Here is a 13,390-nt window from a genome sequence, read left to right on the forward strand (position 1 = left end):
TTGTCACACGGCAGGTGTCAAGTTGTGTTTGTCATCACGGAAATGGATTTATAGCAGCAACGGTGGAAATTTTGTTGCATTTTAGATAGCGGGTTTTGTCCGTTGCACTGTCCCAATGTGCTGCAGAGCGGGTATTACATAGCGGCTGTCCTTTGGGACCGTCCTTGCGGCACAGGCTGCTGCTGTTTGCCACGATGTCAATTTCAGTTCACATCTGTCATTAGAGGACATGCTCTATGTCAGCGGCTGCCCCACTTTGCCTCTGCCACCAGAGAACTTGTTTTACGGCAGTTGCTGTCGTAAATTTGCCACTTGTGGATGTTGGGTGGTTACTGTCGTTAGGGTGCTTGCTTTACCGCAGCGGCAGTCGCAGGTTTGCGGCATTGCCGGTGTCCGCAATAGAACTCGCTTTACAGCAGCGGTTGCAGAAATTGCCTCATTGCACATGTCAGGTAGTGTCTGTCATCGAAGAAGTCACTTTACGGTAGTGGCTGCCACACTTCTGCCTCATTAGAAATGTCGGTTTGCATCTTTTGTTAAATTGCTTTATGATAGTGGCTGCTGCACTCTTGCTTCGTTGCAAGTGTCACTTTGCATCCGCAGTTAGAAACTTAGCCTTACGGCAGTGGCTGTCCCAGTTTCGTCGCATTGTGGCTACCAGGCCGCACCTGTTATGAGGGAACTTGATTTATGGAGGCGACTGTCGCAATTTTGCCGCGATGGCTTCGGTCAGGTCCCATCTGTCATTGGAGAATGTCTTTTCGGCAAACATTGTCACAGTTTTGTGCATTGTGGATTTCAGGTTGCATCTGTAGCTATTGCTTTACAACAACGGCTGCCGCGATTCGTGGCCATGTCGGGCCTCGACTGTCGTTAAGGAACTTGCTTTACGGCACCGGCTGCTGCAGTTGTGTTGCTTTGCGGAATGCAGGTGTGTTTGGCATTAGGGCACTTGCTTTACGGCAGCGGCTGCCGCGCTTGTGCCGCATGGCGACGTCAGGCTGCGTCTTCCGTTAGATGAATTGCTGCCGAAAGCAGCAGCCGAGCTGCCGCCGTGAGCACGTCAGGCTCGTCTGTCCTTAGGGAACCAGCTTTACGACAGCGGTAACCACAGCAGCCCGTCTTTCCGTTGTAAATGTCAGGACGTGTCTGTCGTTAGGGGATTTCGCTTTACGGCAGTGGCGGTCACAATTCTGCCGCACAGCAGATGACAGAGAATGTCCGTCGTTAGGGAATTCGCTTTATGGCAGTGGCAGCTGCTGCTGCACTTTGACTTCATTTTGGCTCAAATATTCAATCATTTTTTTTGGAAACTCTTTACAGCAGCGTCAATGGCCTCGAGCCTGCCTGCCCCTAACAGGAAGTTCAGTGGAGGATTTAACGCCTGGCACGAAGTTTATCCCCGTTTAACAGGAAATAGAGCGGACACCTTGGCCCACAGCACCCAGCCTGGCCCCTCTTAACAAAAACTAGAGTGGAGGCCTCGGCCCGCCGTCCCAGCCTGTTCCCCTTACCAGGAGGTGGAGGGGAGGCCTCGGCCGGCGGCATCACCCCCCTTCTTCCTAACACAAATGGGAGTGAAAATCTTGGCCCGCGCAGCAAGCCTGCCCTCTCGTGAAAGACGGTAGAGTGGAAATTTATCACACCACACCAAGCCTTTCTTCGAAAAAAAATCAGAACGGCGACCTTGTCCCATGATAGAGCGTGTCCTCTCTTAACGGGAAACTGAGTAGAAACTTTTGCCCACAAACCAAGCTTGTTCCATCGCGAAAATCAGGCCCTGGACCTTTTTTTTTTTTTACCAATCAAAACATCTCAGGACGTCCTGGTTCGAGTCCTCTCCTCATCCCTCCTGTTCCCTGTTCCTTCAGCTGCATGGCTGACTCTCCACCAGACTGACGTGCATCTGGGTCTTTGGAACAATGGTTCTGGTCCTACCAGCTGTTTCTGCCACCTTCAATCAAGAGGCCTTTTAGGTTCGCCTGCCCTCAGTCCACTCACAGTAGGCACCCTTTGCCCTACAGGGGACACCGGGTGTCCACGTCAGCTGAGCACGGAGTCTGGCATGAAGTAGTCACTTAGTACTTGCCAGATGCTGTTGTGGCAGGAGCAAGATGTTAATAACCAGAGCCAGATGTTCTGCTTGGGGCGTGAATGCCTGGCCCATACTCATTGATCACTAATAAAAACCTTAGCGAGTCACTCATAGTAAAAACCACAGTGTGGTCTTATGATTTGGGAATATCCATCTCCACTGAACACCTAGAAGATCCCTGGACTCACACTCTTTATAGACAGGATGAGAGCGAAGAACAAGGCAGGACTGTGAGGCCCAGGGCATCTCGACGCATTACGCACAGCTGGACGACCCACCGTGGCCTCCACTCCACCAGCGTCACCTTCTCTGAGCCCTAGGGAGCAGAAACCTGTGGAAAGTGGGCTCACACGGCCTCACAGGCAAACCCATCAGACCTCAGACCGCTCACATGATAACTGGTGCCTGGAATTCTGTGTTGAATTTCTCATGCATTAGCGAGGCACTCAGGCATCTCTCCGTGGAATTACAGCCCTATTATGTACAATTGGGTATGCATTACTCCTTATTTTTATACCATTAACTTGGATGAGGCTATTTCTCAAGCACTGAAGTGTATAAGAGTTAGGGGCAGAGAAAACTGAAGTGTATAAGAGTTAGGGGCAGAGAAAACTGAACTGGGGAAGCAAGATGCATATGAGCCAGTAGAAGCTGCATCGTTAGCAATATATTTAATGTCAACTAGGTTAATTAAACAAATATAAAGTCAGGCAAAATGTTTTATTCCTTTCCATATTCACTATCGTCTACTCAACTTTAGATCTAAATCCACCTATACAAGAGACACATCGCCCCACAGTCCTATCACTGAGAGAATCTCAAAGTTTGAGCCTCCTACAGTAAGTTCTCACACAAGTTCTTGGCAACTGTGATTTTAAGCAAAATGACTTACAACACAATCAATTTGACCCTTGCTTAATTGATATAAATAAGAGTTAAGCTCCTATGACATATTTTTGGTCACGAAAACATCACCAAACTTCTAAATAAAGATCCTAAACACATATAATATTAAACATTGAAATAAACGTGAGCTATACATACACTGAAGAAAGATGAGTATAATTAAGTACGAGGAGTTGTTTTCCAACCCACTGAACCCAGCCCCAGGTGGTGGCTGGCCTGAGCCTCTCATATCCTTTTTGAGCCTTGATTTCCTGGTCGGGAATGATGATAACATGTATGTCACAGTGTTACTACGACGACAGAAAGTGGTGATGGTGGTCATTGCCATTGCTGAGCCCTGTCGGTCGGAAGGAAAAGGCAAACTTCTGGAAGATGGGAAATTCTAGCCTCATCTGGAAGAATGAACAGGATCCTAAGGGTCATCGAGCAGGAGAGCAGAGCGTCACATAGCTGCATCCGCTGTGACAACATCCCCTGGGGGAAGATGGTGTGGAGGCCCAAGCTGCCAACTTGGGTGAGACATACGGCAATCATGAAGAGCAGCCTGGCAGGAGCCAGAAGGTGCAGCCTGGTTCCAGAAAGCTCGACCCAGGCCGACCCACGGGAAGTAGCCTGAGTGGCCCTGCACGTGAGGAGAGAGAAAGGTCGTGTGCTCAGGGTTGATGGCAGTCAGGGGGCGATGTGGGAAGCGGAGTGAGCGGGTCAGCCACACTTGAGGTTCTGCAGGACGTACAGGACGAGATGAGGGGGACAGCCTTTGTGACTGTCGCAGCTGCTCTACTGCTGTATCTCCAGTGCTTCTCGTGGTATCACGGTGACGTTCCCATCAATGACTACCCTTTTCCCACGGCGTCATTGATCCATGGGTTATCCGTATAGCTATGTCCTCTCGGCTAGATGAAAAACTCAAACAAAAGAACTATGTCAAGTTGCTGTTAAGGAAACCCACTGCCCAGGGTCACTGAGCCAGCCAAGAGTGGTGGGGACGGACTGGACAGCAGCTCCCAGCAGGGCCAAGTGTGTGGTCCAGGGGTGCTGCCTGAGGTCGGGGTGGGGCATAACATGGAGCAAATGAGGGGTCACTACGGTTTCCAGCGCAGAAGGAAGCTTTTCCTTTTGTTTTCCAGCACTCTAAAATCAACTCTGGGCAGAACTTCCTAGATAAAGGCCAAAATAAAAGGTAAGAAGTAAAGTTTTCTGTTCCTCTCGCTTTCCTGCTCATGGACAGACAGACTTGAAAGGATATAAGGGGAAAAAGGCAGAAGGAAAAACAGGAAAAACAATCATGTTATATTGACCCAAATTTCCACCAAAATTACCTGGTAATTTACCCCGGCAGTTAAAGAAAAGCGTCCCTTTGCGATCGACCTATCAAAACTTCCCCAGAGATTTGTCAGCGTGGGTTCCGGAGATGAAAACGGGCATTTGATGGGAGCCCCCAGCAGCCGCCGCCCACCTTTACATCCTGTAATTAAATCAGCGAGCCTGGCGGATGGGCTCTGTTTTGAGATTCCAGTGAGTGAGGGGCTTTCCGACGGCCGCTTACATGCAGTTTATTCTGTCCTTGTCCGACTGGAAGAACGCTAGAGGAGAAAAAGCGGGTCCATCTGGGAGTTTCGTTCGGCAAGGGAGAGCCGAGAGAAGGGGGCTACGAACAAGTTCTATAAACGCAGCCCTCTCCGGTCTCCAGCCTTCCGCGGATGAGAGCAAGAGGAGAGGTCCAGGATTGCTTCTCTGGAGCTCACGTTTTAAAAGTATAGGCTCCTACTTCATTTTCCACATGGCAAATATGTTATCCTCAGTAACAGACTGAGGTTTCTGCATGAATTATTAAGGATCCAGGCCAGAAAACCCTAGATAATTGCTTCAGTTTGTCAAGAGAAATGCAATGTGTGGCCAGACCGAGAAGATTTGAGACAGAAATCAAAGAAAAAGGAAATGACATAGCGCTGTTATTAAGGAGATGAGCCAGCCCCTAGTTCAAATGCTAACGCTGCTTGTGAACTGTGTCACCTTAAGTGAGCTATTTGACCGTGCTCTGGGGTACAATCCCCTCATCTGTAAAACAGCGTTGCAGTGGTCATTTATGCATCCTCCCTCATGAGACCACTGAGGGGCTGCAGCAGACACAGTCAGCGTGCATAAGGACTCAATAAATGTTATATCTTATGAGCACTCAGTCGCTTGCGAGGCAAGTAAGAGACTTTCGTGGAATTGTGGAAGGGCTTTGATTTGTGATGAAGACAGTGCAGGGTTTAAATATTGTCTCTCCCATTCCCTGATCTGTGGCTCTGGACACATTCAAGCTTCTGAGTCCTAATGTCCTCGCTGGTAAAATGCTGAGAATGATGCCAGCCTCTAAGGAGGCACCGTGCAAGTGAACGGGCTGGCCGAAGTTGACGTGGGCGCCCGCTCTGCGTGCCTCTCTCCTTCCCCCTTCATCAGAGCGAACTGGGAAGAGCTGAAGCAGATCAATCGATCTGAATCGAAGAAGAGAATGAGTATGTGCAGAGATTGCATGGTTATCATTCCTGAATGTCGGGGAGACAGACGGCAACCAAGAGGGACTGTGCATGTCACACAGCGCTACCCAGGCATCGACCACCCACCTTTCCCCAAGACCAGGCTGCTCTCCTGATCGCTCGCAGGAGATGCACACTGTCTTCTCCGGGGGTTGATCTCCCACACGTTTCTGGTGCCAAAAAGTGCTAGGTGGACCAGCCATGGCTGCTGCCAGCACTCACCGATGCACCACGAAACCTCAAGGGGAGAAGAGGTGGCCCCCAACTCATTCTGCAAAATTCCGTCATGGATACATATTTATTAATGAGTATTATATTTGATATCATCAGTTTCTACATACAATGAGTTGAAGGAATGATTCTATTTCTCATCAGAAGATCAGCTCAAACTCGATTTTCTCTAAGCGATCTGTGTCATGTGATTACAACTGCACGAAAATCTCATACCTTGAAAATTGTGGGTTTCCTGCGAATATAAAGCGATGAAAATAGTTGTCATGTGAGGACGGTGAGATGATGTGTGATTTTTAAATTTTATTTACAACGTGAATTTATTAAATGTATGTATGTATATATATATTTAATCTGTTTCTTTTCATTCAGAGTGGTTCTGCTTCCCTAGATAAAGACTAAAAAAGCAAAACAAAACACACGTCCTCAGACTTTGCCTTTCATCCTCTCTTCCATCAAATGCGCCTGGAAAACAATGATATATTGTAAAGTTCAAAGTGACATTTGAGGTCATCTTATCCAAACACTATAGCCCACAGTATACTTATCACATAAACACCCAACTTAGGAATTCCAGTGATAAGTAACTCACTTCAAAATAGAACTCTCCACGCTGAGTGGAGTGTACAGTGAGCTGAAATTTGTACCGTCGACCGTGCAAAAATATAGCTTAGTTTTTCCTTCTAGGGTACAGAGGACATGGGTGTTCCCTGTATTAGTTTAATAGTAATTTATCAGCCACTTATAAACAAACAGCTATCAAAATACCTCTATCTCGCCATATGAGGGCACCCAATGCGACACACGCCAAGGTTAATGCCAAGAGCTGGCCACATCATCCTTCACCCTCGTCAGGCATTAGTCTTATCGTCATATTGATTTCACTACACTAATCATCAAAATGCATAGGTGCACGGAGCACGTACTCCCTAGGCAAATATGCCAGTCTTATTTATAGCTTGAAATTTCAAGAGGAGACCTCTCCCTAAGCACATTTGACGAACAGCATTGTGTGTTGACATAAATCAAAAGGACCAGCAATTCCTTCCACCTGTGAGCGATTTTATCGGCATATTCCGAGGTAGCTGGTTTTCTTGCCTCCACCAGGTAAATTACAAAAGCTGGGAGTCCGCCTTTAAGCGGTCAGAATCGATGCGCACCATTCATAACAGCGCAGGCCCTGCCTGGTGGCGAGGGTACCACAGAGCCTCTGGTGGGACAGCGGGTGGCCACATGGAACACACGTAGGTCAAGCAGCTGACAAAGACCGAAACGGCAGCCAAGGTGCCTCGGTTCTTCCCGGCAAGTGTCCCCCGTGCCCACAGGGGTCCTCTTTCTGGCGCGCCCAGATGCACGGGTGTGGCATGCCTCCCCTCACCCCATGGCCAGGCACAGCACTTCAGCCCTCCAAGACAGCTCTGGCTGCTCTGTGTCCATTCAGGTGCTTCTCGAAGAGTCACACCTGACACCCACTGCCTCCTGAGATCGCAGGACCCTCGGTGGGAGAAAGGGCAGGAGGGGCCGGAGGTCATGATGTCCAGGGACAGGCTGGGTCAGGAGGAGCCAGAGGCCTCAGGGCGAGCCCGGAACCTCCATGCAGCTGGATCATTGCAGGCGCATGTGTCCTCAGGTAAAGGACTACGTAAGAGGCTGGGGATGGGGCGGGCGTGCACGGAACAAACCCATGGCCGGGGGATCCAGAAAGAGAATTCGAGATGAAACTGCAGGTTCCGGAAGAGGCACGAGGAAACCCCACCCTTGGTTTGTTTTCCAAGTGTCCCTCAACCCAGTTCCCTCCCGAGAACAAGTCCTCAGCTACGTCAGCCCAGTACCCAGGATTTCTCGGTGACCTCGTGATTACAAATATTCTGCCCATAAGTGAAATGCTGCCCCGGTTTCCTGGCCGTTTGTTCAGGAAACCCCTTGTGCATATTCAGAGAACTCAGAGGACTCGAGGGTTTCCGGCTTTGTACATAGAAGTCTGTAGAGCCTCCTGGGCGGCGAGTGTAGACGATGCAGCACCACCAGCGGCTGTGGTTGTGCGTGGGGAGAGGTGGTAGAACGTCCGCTACCCCTTCGTCACCTGCGGCAGAGCCAAGGAAAGCTGGAGGTAACCGCGAGAAACTTCGTGGCCCTGGACAAGCGCGGCGGCTGGAGGACCAGCTGCGGCACGGCCGTTACCCACTTTGACCAGGTCCCAGCGCCTCCCAGCGCCTCCCAGCACCTCTTGCTGGCTCGTGGACGGCTAGTGCCTTTGTACAAACATCGGACTTCTTTCCGTGGGTTCTCGATACCGACACGGCAATAAGCTTCCTTTAAGGAGCAACGTGGCCAGATTTGGGCAGCGCGAGACAAGCAGGAGGGGACATGCCCTCCAGTAGCCGGGGCTGGTTTGCTCAGCAATGCACGGGCCACCCTGGGGAGTTGTGGCTGTGGTCACAGGTGGATGTCACTAAAAATCTCAAGCATGGCGATGAGGAGGAGAAAGGGGAGGACTGGAGCCAGGCCGCACTTCTGTCCAGCAGTCGTGGGTTCTGGAAACTTCAGGAAGGGTCATTCTCGGACTAAATTTGGGGCAGTATTCCCAGTTTCTTGTTGCTAGAGGAAGCCGAAGATGACCCAGTAATGACACGCACACAGCACCGTCCTTTCAAGCCCCCGTAGAACTGTGTTTCTCTCTTTTCAAAAGAGGGACACTGAGGCACGACATGCTGAGGCACGTGCCCGACGACATTGGCCAAACCGAATCCCGGTCCTGGGGTCTCCAACTGGCCACCACCCCCTCCTGGGAGGGCCGAGTGTGTGCACATTTAATCAGGACGATTCAGAAGCTGACTGGACTTGCTCTCTCTGCAGTCAGAAGAAAAACAATGAGGAATTTCCATTAAACATACAATATTCTTCAACGACGGCGAGTATGCTGTCCCTTCAGGCTAAGATGTCCGTCTGTTGTCCATTTTCTGATGGCATCGGGCTGGGCCGGACCCACTGAAGATTTAGTAGAAGCCCCAGCCCTCCCCGCCGCCCTCCAGCCAGGGCAAGGCATGAAAGGGAACTCTGCGTTGGGACACGTGGCCCGGGTTGAGAGCCACTGTGCCATAACAAGGACATAATCAAAAAATTAAATAATTTGAGTTAAGTGCTACATGAGAAATTGATAAAACGAGAAATCAGCCTGGATTTTAAATTAAGACAAACACCAGCCTCGACACAAATTTTCTCTGAATAACGACTTTTCCTTTTGCTTCGCTCCTGTCTCAGTGGGAGACAGTGGACGCCAGCCCTGCCCGGCCCGGCCCCTCACACCCCGGCTCGCTCGACTCCAGGTCCCTTCCCTCCTCCGCTGTCTTGGGGTCTTCGCTTCAACTCTCTGCTTTTTTCTTTAGATCTTCAATCTCATCCCTTCCATCGGCTCCTTTGCCCTGAACCTACGAGCTCACGCAAGTCACCACAAGCCATGGGTTCATTTGAAAAGAGAGAAAGAATGAAGCTCAGCCGCCTTCGAGTTGCCGTCACCGTCTCCCTCCTCCCTCCGACTCTAGAAAGACGATTCCTTCCCCACGAGCACCAAAGGCAGTGAGGCCACGCCTGGGAGAGCTGGCTGGGCTCGGGGTCGCCCCGGGGGCGGCATAGCCTGCGGAGCCCAGCCTGAGTGACTGAGGTCACCCACCTGCTTCCCGCGGGCCCGAGCCCATCCTCGCAGGAGCAGAGGCGGCGAGGTGTGGGGCTGGGACCGGAGGACAGAGACGGCGGGAGAGGAGCAGACCCGCCCGGCCCGGGAGGGAGGGGCGCCCGCGTCTACAGTATTCGCCGCACCATCCCCTGCCCATCTCTTTACAGACTGGTTTGTGTAAATAACAATGCCAGGGTGAGGGCCACGGAAATGGAGGGCGTGGTGCTGCCATGTAGCCCCCGTCCTTTGGGAGACGGGGACACAGCCGGCAGCAGGATCGCCGTCCTGGGGGGCACGGGGCACAGCCCAGCCCTGCTGGGCCGGCAGCGGGGACCTCGGCTCCTTTGCTGAGACCTGGAGGGTCATCCCGGAGGAGGTAGGAAGGAGGAGAGGGAGACTCGAGGGAGGCGCAGGGAGGGGCATTTACGAAAGTCGGGGACACGTGGCGGCTCCCGCCCAATGCTCTTTCTCGCTCTGCCTTTTTCTCCAGCTTCCGTGGCTCCACGGCTGCCAGACCACGTGCTGCTCCTTGTAACATGCGGGGTTCCAGGACAGCTCACTCTTCCCGAAGCCCTGGGCTGTGCCCACTCTGACGCAGGGGGAAAGCCCGATGAGACACGGTAATCGCTCAGACATCTCTCCACACGGGCAGCATGTCACGCGACAGCCAGCAAAACTGACGGTGAGGGGCGTGTGATGAGGCCGCCAGACAGAGCCAGGGGGCCCAGTGTTACGGAAACCAGTTAGAGTGACTGTTTTAGTTGAAAATGGGATGCAGATAATAAGGTCCTTCAAAAAAAGATGAAGCCACCTGCTCTCCGAGAACCCCTGATGCCACTATTGAATGAAAGACAAAAGATCTCGAAATAAAAATTATATATATATATAATTTTATATGTATATAAATTATATATATACACATATTATATATATAATTTTTATATATATATAAGATTTATTGACTCTTTAGGAATCAATAAATCTTAAACAAAACATGGATATCTGATCTATCAGTAGATTAATCAGGATTGAAAAAGAAAGAAAAATAATTTTTAAAGTACAGGACTTGAGAGGTGCCAAGATGTAACCTAAGGCTAGAATGACAGCAACACTCCAAGAAATTCCATGGAGATAACGAAAAAGCTGAATAATACGTTCGCCGGCCACTCGGACGCACCCCCCGAATACGGGAAACATCGTCATCGCTAGTCGTTCAGGGGACTCGTTGCATCGCGGGCTGCAGCGCACTCAGTCCTCAGCCACCGAGCTGCCCTCGGCAACGCTTCCACACGCCGCCAGCATCATGAGTTCAAAATCCCTTTGTCTGGTCCTTCGTGTCCCAAGCCAATGCGACTTCTATGGGGTCTGTCCAGTAGCAGCCCCTTTTCATGGCCCTGGGGGCTCGGAGCCAAAAGGGGCTTCCTACTAAAAAAGCAAACAGAAGCCGTCCTTGCCTCTGCTAACATGGGAAACCCAGCGACCGACCTCAGAGCTCGGGGAGAGTGTGGCGCCCACGCCTATGGCATCTTTGGTGACAGTCCTCGTAACAAAGCCACCTTGGTCTCCACTGCGCCTTGTGGGGCCCAGGCCTCACTCCTGGAGTGGCTTCTCTCTGGCCTCTCAGCCCTCCGCCCTCCCTGCCCTGTGACCGCTTGCCGGAGGCCAGAGGGCTCCATGGGCAGTGCGTCCCCATGGGCGAGGGCCGCCTCCCAGCCCTTCTTCCGGAGCGAGGGGCAAAGTCCTATGCGCTGTTTGAAAAAGCTCCATCTGCCCCCTCTGTGGCCCTCCTCACAAGCGACAGTCTTAGCTCAGTGGGAAGATGACGAGGGACAGTCCTGAAACCGGACCCTCTCCCTCTGCCCTGCAGACTCTCGCCCAGCCCAGCCCCGGGCCCCCCGCACCCCCGGGGGTGACCCCCTGCCGCCCGTCCGCCCCAGACAGAGCCGTGGCTCCGCTGCCTGTTTTTCGAAGTGGCGCCAAGTCCACCCTTGTATTTGCTTCTAAGTATTTCTCTTCTCTCCTGCTTTGCCCCCGTGAGCGCGAGTCCCCGGGGTCAGGGGCTGTTTTATCCGCTTTGACTCAATTCTAGGTCCGGTCGCAGAGGGAGCCAGGAAAGCGCTGGCCAGAGGAACGCGAAGAATGAGTGGGAGCTGGAGCGATGGCCGCTCAGGAACCAGAGTCGTTTAGTCACTGCCATCTCCCTGCGAGGAGAGGGGCCTGCCCTACGGCTGCGTCCAGGGCAGAGCGGGCAGAACGCCACATGGCTCTGTGAAGGTCGCCGGCCACTCCCTCTCCAGGCCCTCATCCCTCAGCTCGTATTTTGGGCCAAAAGCCTCTCCGAGATTCTGTGAGCATGTCCTTGGAGAGAAGGGAGAGGGGCGCGCTGGCCGGGTTGATGGCGTCGGGTGTCCGAGGCTCACATGGACACTCAAGGGCCCTTCTGCCACCTGGACGGGCACATGGCACCCTCCATCGAGCACCGGTTCCCAGGTCCCCCAAGGCCCCGACGCAGGGCAGTGCTGGGCTGTGCCAGGAAGCGCCGGCCGTGAGGAAGCGCCCGCCTGGCCTCCCTCCAAAGATCAGAACCTGAGATGTCGACGCTCGCGGACAAGCGGCTCCTCGGCCATGACCTCGGGGCCCCGAGGTGGCAAGACACGCGGGTTTGCTCCTCCTGGCGTGGGTGAGGGTGGAAGGGAGCAGTGAGCCCAGTGCGGACTCTCACGAGCTTCTCTCAAACCTGTAATCCTGGACCTTGTTGAGCGGACATTCAGTCTGACTACCCCGGTCACCTGCTCCTCGAGGACGTTTAGTCTGACTACCCCGGTCACCTGCTCCTCGAGGCTGGACTCGCCGCATCGCCTGGCACCCACGATCACACGGCCGCAGTTACGGGAGGAGAAAAGTCTGCTTTGCGGCTCTGTGCCTGGCACGTCCTCTTTCACACGGCATCTGACACGCGCTGGCACAGATAATATCATCCCAAAAGAAGCCTCGGGAAAATAAAGCGATTCGCCCAAGGCGACCCAGTTTGCGAGTCCCAGAGCCGACCCCGGAGCCTCTGCCGACCCCACGCTCAGAAGATCCTGGAGAACGGAGCCCGCTGGACGGCTCCCACGGCTCGGGGACCCGCCCGTCCGGGACGCGGCGTGTCCCACCGTGTCGTCCGACCACGGGCGCCTCGCACGGGCTTTCCGCGTCCTGCCCACGTCTCGCACCCACACAAGGGCCCCTCATGCTCTGCGTGTGTCCTCTCCCTCTGCGTGAGGGTCCTCCTGGTCCTCGGGGCCCTCCTCCCCTCCGATGGCTCGTCGCTCCTCCTTCCCAGGCCCCCCGTGCTCGTCGACACGCGGGGTGTCTGTCTCCCAGCCGGGCTGGGAGCGGCTTGAGGCCAGGACGGCTTCTCGGCTTTGCTTCCCTCCCCCAGGCTTAGCTCATGGGAGGCGCAAACACAGTGCCCTGGACGGTGGGTCCTGGGCCAGGAGACCGGACCTGGCTGCTCAGGACCCCAGAACTGGAGACCCGTGGGGATCAGGGCAGTCACCAAGGAGTGAGGCACGAGCTGGACATCGTCCCGGGAAAGGCAGGCCTGGCGCCCGGGGTGGGGCTACACCCCTCACGATCCCGCTCCGACACGGGGGACGGTGGTGTGGGCATCTGTCCCCCTCAGTGGATCCTGAGCACTGCCGACAAGCAGGCTCTGGGCTAGGAGCGGGGACGAGGTGGGCGGGAAGGTCTGGACACAGACAGAGCCACCGGATTCCCGTCAGACGGAGTTCTGGGGCTCAGATCACCCCTGCATCCAGGGCACAAAGGGGAGATGCCAGACCCTGCCTGAAGGAGGTGGGGAGGTGCCCTGGAGGCAGAGGTCTGGAGCCAGGCCCTGGACACACAGAGACAGGCATGGGGTCAGAGCGGGGCCGGGGGCGGACTCAGAAGTCACAGTCCTGGAGGCGGGAGGGGAGA

Source organism: Pteropus medius, unplaced genomic scaffold (genome assembly GCF_902729225.1).
Source record: "Pteropus medius unplaced genomic scaffold, Ma_sr-lr_union100, whole genome shotgun sequence".
Taxonomy (NCBI): domain Eukaryota; kingdom Metazoa; phylum Chordata; class Mammalia; order Chiroptera; family Pteropodidae; genus Pteropus; species Pteropus medius.